Genomic DNA, 6,064 nt, shown 5'->3' on the forward strand with positions numbered 1-6,064 from the left:
CTTTAAGGAATGAAGGAGTGGAGTTTGAAGGCATATGAACCTTTAGTTCAACCCAACATACACACACACACACACACACACACACACACTTCACTTAATATACATTGAAACTGGAAATGAATGAGTCTGATCTGGAGTTTATTATTCAGTGATGATGATGACGGGCTGACAGGCTGCTCTCTGTGGAGGTCAGGAGCAGACAGCATGTCGCTCAGGTAGAGCGCGGTGGTACGGTGCTCCTCGGCGGCTTGTTGCCAGGCGACGGATGATGTGAGATTAATTACTGATGGAGCTGGAGGCTGAGCCGTGGTCCACCTTCATCAGACCAGAGAGAGAGAGAGAGAGATAGAGAGAGGCTTCCAGGAACACCAACACTTAATCCAGCTCTGTGAATCAAACCTGATTTAAATAGCAAGACCAGCAAATCACGAACACAGCAGGACGATGAAGGAGCATTTTCCAAGCAGTGTGAGTGATAATCTGAAATATTATAAGAGTTGGATTTTTTTTTTTTAAATCACACCTAGAGGTAAGACTTTATAGCCTTATGGAGTTTGCATATTTAAAAAACAAAATGCTTATCTGGATAAAACTAAGCACAATAAATCAATCCCAGGCGTTTTCTTAGCTATTTGAGTTAAAATCTGAAAGATTACAAGAGTTGGAAAAAAAGTCCAAAATCACACGAAGAGGTAAGACTATAGCCTTATGTAATTTGCTGATTTTGGTGAAAATAAAAAATTGTATTTTATTGCTCATCTGAATAAAACCAGACACAATACACCACTTTCAGACACTTTCCAAGTTATTTGAAGTAAAATTTAATGAAATATAAGAGATGTAAAAATTGCCCAAATTGACACCCTATAGCCTTAGGTTATTTGCCGATTTTGGTGAAAATTAAAAAGTGTATTTTATTGCTTATCTGAATGAATACTCCCAAAGGTAGGGCTATAGCCTTATGTAAATTGCTGGGGTTTTTTTTTTGTCTTTTTTTTATTTTTTATCTGAATAAATCCAGACACAATACATCACTCCCAGACATTTCCCAAGACATTTGAGTTACAATCTGAAAGATTATAAGAGTTGGAAAACGTAAAAAAAATAAAAATAAAAATAAAAAATCACACAAGGTAAGATGTAATTATGTAAAGGTAAGGCTATTTATTGCTTATCTAAATAAATACAGATACAATACATCAGAACCAGACATTTTTCAATTTATTTCAGTTAAAATTTCATGCAAAATATAAGTTGGACAAAATGTCCAAATTCACACCCAAAGGTAAGCCTTATGTAATTTGCCAATTTTGTTGAAAAATAAAAAGTGTATTTTATTGCCTATCTGAATAAATACAGATGCAATACACCACTCCCAGACATTTTCCAAGTCATTTGAATAATAACATCAAATATAAAAGTTGGAAAAAAATGTCCAAAATCTGCCCAAGAGGTAAGACTATAGCCTTATGTAATTTTCTGATTTTTTTTGGATAAATAAAAAAGTGTATTTTATTGCTTATCTTGATAAAACCAGCCACAATACATCAGTCCCAGACATCTCATGGAAAATAAGAGTTGGAAAAAAAATCTAAATTACAGCGAAAGGTAAGGCCTTATGTAATTTGCCGATTTTGGTGAAATTTTAAAAGCGTATTTTATTGTTTATCTGAATGAATACAGAAACAATTCACCACTTTAAGTCATTTTCCAAGTTATTTGAGTTCAAATCTGAAAAATTATAAGAGTTGGAAAAAATGCCGAAAATTACAAGAGGTAAGCCTTAGTAATTTGCCGATTTTGGTGAAAAATACAAAATGTTTTTTAATACCTATCTGAATAAATACAGACACAATACACCACGCCCAGACATTTTCCAATATATTTGAGTTATAATATCATCAAATATAAGAGTTGGAAAAAAAATGTCCAAAATCACACCAAAAGGTTGTTTCAGGTGATTACTCAGATGACTTAGAAAAATCCTGGTAGTGGTGTATTGTGTATTATGTTTAGATAAACAATAAAGCAATAAATCAGGCTATAGTCTAACCTGTGTGATTTTGGAAATTTTATAATCTTTCAGATTATTTGTAATACACTAATATAATATGTTTTACAGTGTGGATAGATAGTAGAACAGTATTAACTGTGTAAATTGGAAGTAACTGTTGGTTCAAAAGTTTGGCTGCTTTCTTGAACTTTTGGAAAATTAGTAAATCCCTGTTTAAACCGGGTGTGATACTTTAAGTGTGGTTTACAGACTTTAACTCTAAGTCATTGCATAAACTTTGTATTAATATAGCAATGTTCTGTTCCACCTTAAAAGCTGTTACAAGATCCTTTCAGGCATAAATACTCTATGAATATGTTGTAATATTTAACATTATAGGTAAAATAGATATAAATAGATGTAGACCCCCTTAAACTATAGTTTTTTCCAATTTTGTTGGGTTTTTAACTCGTCATAATTCTGTATTTTCTGTGGTATGCATACGGTTTTGACGTCATACCTCCCAACCCCTGTGTGCACTCTAGTTTAAGGACAAGAAGACTTTCTGAAAGAGGGAGGGAGGAGGAGAGAAAGGAGGGAAGGAATGGGTAGCTGTCCTTGTCACTTCAGATTAAAGACAGGAAGGAGGTGAAACTTTTAAACCATTGTTTTAAAGTTTGGCATTCATCATTCTGTGGGCAACTGAGCTCCAGGCAACTCCTCCCAATCAGCGAGTCGTTTTGAGTCCTGTCAGAAAGAATGGAAATCAAAGAAGAGCTGAGGACTTTTATTACTGGCAATTGTTTCCACCCCTCCCTTTCTTAAAAATAAATGTCACTAAAGGGTTCTCATTGGCTTTGATGTATGGAAGAACCTTTGCTCTCTATGGAAAATAATGTGGGTAAAATAGGAACTTTAATACGTGGGACTTTTAACAGGATGCTGATTCTATTGGGCCTCATAAAAAAAAATCAGAGAAATCATATCTTATCTCTCATTTTATTTCCTGTCATGCATCAGTCCACACTATCATGCCAGGTTGCAAACTTTTCAAATTAGGCTACATTCACATTAGAAGCCACGTTGCTCAAATCCGATTTTTTGCTCAGATCAGATTTGTCTATCTTGTCGGTTCACATTTACTGTAAATGTAAGTGATCTGTATCTGTGTGTAATGTGAACAAATCTGAATCTGTCACTGAAACGCTGCCTCACATGCTGCACATTGATACCTGTATAAACGTCTCCTTCTTCACCAACAACAAAAACCCTCATATTAGAGAGACGAGAGACTCGTAGCTTTATAAAGGGAAATGGATGAGTTAGCAGCTCATATGTGGAGCATCTTTTGCTGGAGTGGAGAGTAAACAGCTGCTCTGAAGTTCATGCTCAGGTCCAGGAGGTGAAAAAAGGACAGGCAGTTTGCTTTTGCTGTTTTTTTTTGCAGCTATAGCTGCACAGCTGCACCAAGAGATGCAGTGTGGGTATGAGAGAGAAGCACATAGCGCTAATGCTAATGCTAATACGTAAAAGCAAAAAGACACATGATTTGACCGTTCACATTCCTGTCGCATGTCCGTGAATCAGATATGTATCTGATTTAGGACCACATATGAAAGTGACTCAAATCTGATTTATAAAATTTGGATTTGGCACGTTCACACAGCCATGAAAAAAAATCAGATCTGAGCCACATTGAGCACACCACTTCAGGAGAAAAGCTTGTGATGCTACGATAAATATCACCAAATGCATTTGGGATACAGCCTAAGTTTGACTGCTCTGCAGACACTAAGGTCATTCCTCAAAGTCACGTCAAACTAGCACAGAACATCTGCACAGTCCCGAGCTTCACGGGTGTCTCTCTCGCGGTGTCTCTCTCTCTCGCACTCTCTCTCTCTCTCTCTCTCGGCACAGAAGAGTGAAGGTTATTTATATTTAATCCCCAGCGCAGCTGTCATTGCGTAATGCTGAAACACGAGCAGAAACATCTGAAAACAATCGGCCCTGGCGGCCCACCCTGAGCGGACAGGAAGTAGAGCGCCTGATCACTGACGAGCACTGGGCCTTCCCGTGCCCTTACATATACAATATACAGCTCTGAAAAAATAAAATAAAATAAGACACCACTTCAGTTTCTGAATCAGTTTCTCTGATTTTGCTATTTATAGGTTTGTTTGAGTAAAATAAACATTGTTGTTTTATTCTATAAACTACAGACAACATTTCTCCCAAATTCCAAATTAAAATATCGTCATTTAGAGCATTTATTTGCAGAAAATAACAAAAATGAGAATGCAGATGCAGAGCTTTCAGACCTTAAATAATGCAAAGAAAACAAGTTCATATTCATAAAGTTTTAAGAGTTCAGAAATCAATATTTGCTGCAATAACCCTGGTTTTTAATCACAGTTTTTTTTATGCATCTTGGCATCATGTTCTCCTCCTCCACCAGTCTTACACACTGCTTTTGGATAACTTTATGCTGCTTTACTCCTGGTGCAAAAATTCAAGAAGTTCAGTTTGGTGGTTTGATGGTTTGTGATCATCCATCTTCCTCTTGATTATATTCCAGAGGTTTTCAATTTGGTAAAATCAAAGAAACTCATCATTTTTAAGGGTCTCGATTCTAGCTTTACATCCCAAGAATAAAGAAGTGTGTTTACCTTGCTGCTGTTTTTTTTTGTTAAAGCTGTTACACTATGGCCTGTAGGAATTCATATAAGGGACTGGTAGCTCTGGGATCAAAGCTGAACACAGATAAAAACCATATGGAAGGTATGTTTGCCCAAGAGTTTTGAAAGATCAAAGCCTGAAGCTGCTGAAGAAATCCGACTCTGTTAGTCGAGCGTCAGATCTGCGTACGTCCAGCCAAATCCAGTGACGAAAAAGTGCAATCCAACACGGCCGATAAGATCATTTAGCGGTAACGTTAGAATGCTGCTCATCTCAACATCAAGGACTCCAACATCAATTTTTAACATTTATATAGAATAACAAACATTGAGGAATTATCTAACAGGATAGTGACGCACGTAGAGTCCAGACAAATTATTCAAGGGTAGAGGATTGTGTGTGTGTGTGTGTGTGTGTGTGTGTGTGTGTGTGTGTGTGTGTGTGTGTGTGTGTTGGTGTACGTGCAGAGAAAATGGCTAGGCGCAAGTTTCAAAGTCACTGAGGAGCAGTTGTTTTTTGAAGGTATCCTTTCGCTAAAATCTTCTTTTTCTTGTTCTTTTGTATTCTAAAATTCAAAAAAAAAAAAAAAGGTACATGATTCTGCACATGAAACTCTTCCTCAACTTTCTTAACATTGTCTGCAGCAGCTAGTAAAAGAAAATATTCAGAAAAACGAGTCAATCAGGAAAAGCACCGCGTCTACATCAACACGTGAATTAGTATGCATGGTCCCGCCCACCTTAGCTCAGGACCGCCCACAGGCAGAGCTGAAGCTGGGCTTACAGCTCTGTTTACTCTCTGTTAGCTATCTTGTATAAGTAACTACAGGTTTAAATTGGATCTCCGGTGGATTCTGCATTTTACCGAGACCTTAAATATACACTAGGGAAGCACAGTTTGTTTGACAAGGCAGCACAACTTGACATAATACCGGGCAAAGCGGGCGCTGTTAGCTTTGGATTTTTTGATATAGAGATGATATAGATTCTGTGGCTTCGACGTGGTGAAAATGCCCAAGCATCAAATCACCAAGTCTGAGGTAAGAGTTTAGTAGAGTCAGTAACTCTGACAGTCTGACGTTAAGCAAATATTAAGGGTTTTTACTTTACCCATCACTCAGTGCTGTGTCTTTATAACTAAGGATAAAATGTTTTTGTTTTAGAGCTGCAAAATTGACTGTGTGGGGCAAAGGCAAGTAGCATTCTGTGCTTGCAGTGCTGTTAGCCAATCAGAGGCGAAAATGTTTGCATGTATGAATATTCATGAGCAAGAGCCGAAATCCTGTCCTTCAGAGACCACTAATCCAGTGAACTAAAGCAGGGCTAAACAGAAACACCAGATTTTTTTTTTTTTTTTTTGCCCACAAAAAACAGCTCACATGGCATTCATTCATTC

Source organism: Astyanax mexicanus, chromosome 18 (assembly GCF_023375975.1).
Source record: "Astyanax mexicanus isolate ESR-SI-001 chromosome 18, AstMex3_surface, whole genome shotgun sequence".
Classification (NCBI taxonomy): domain Eukaryota; kingdom Metazoa; phylum Chordata; class Actinopteri; order Characiformes; family Acestrorhamphidae; genus Astyanax; species Astyanax mexicanus.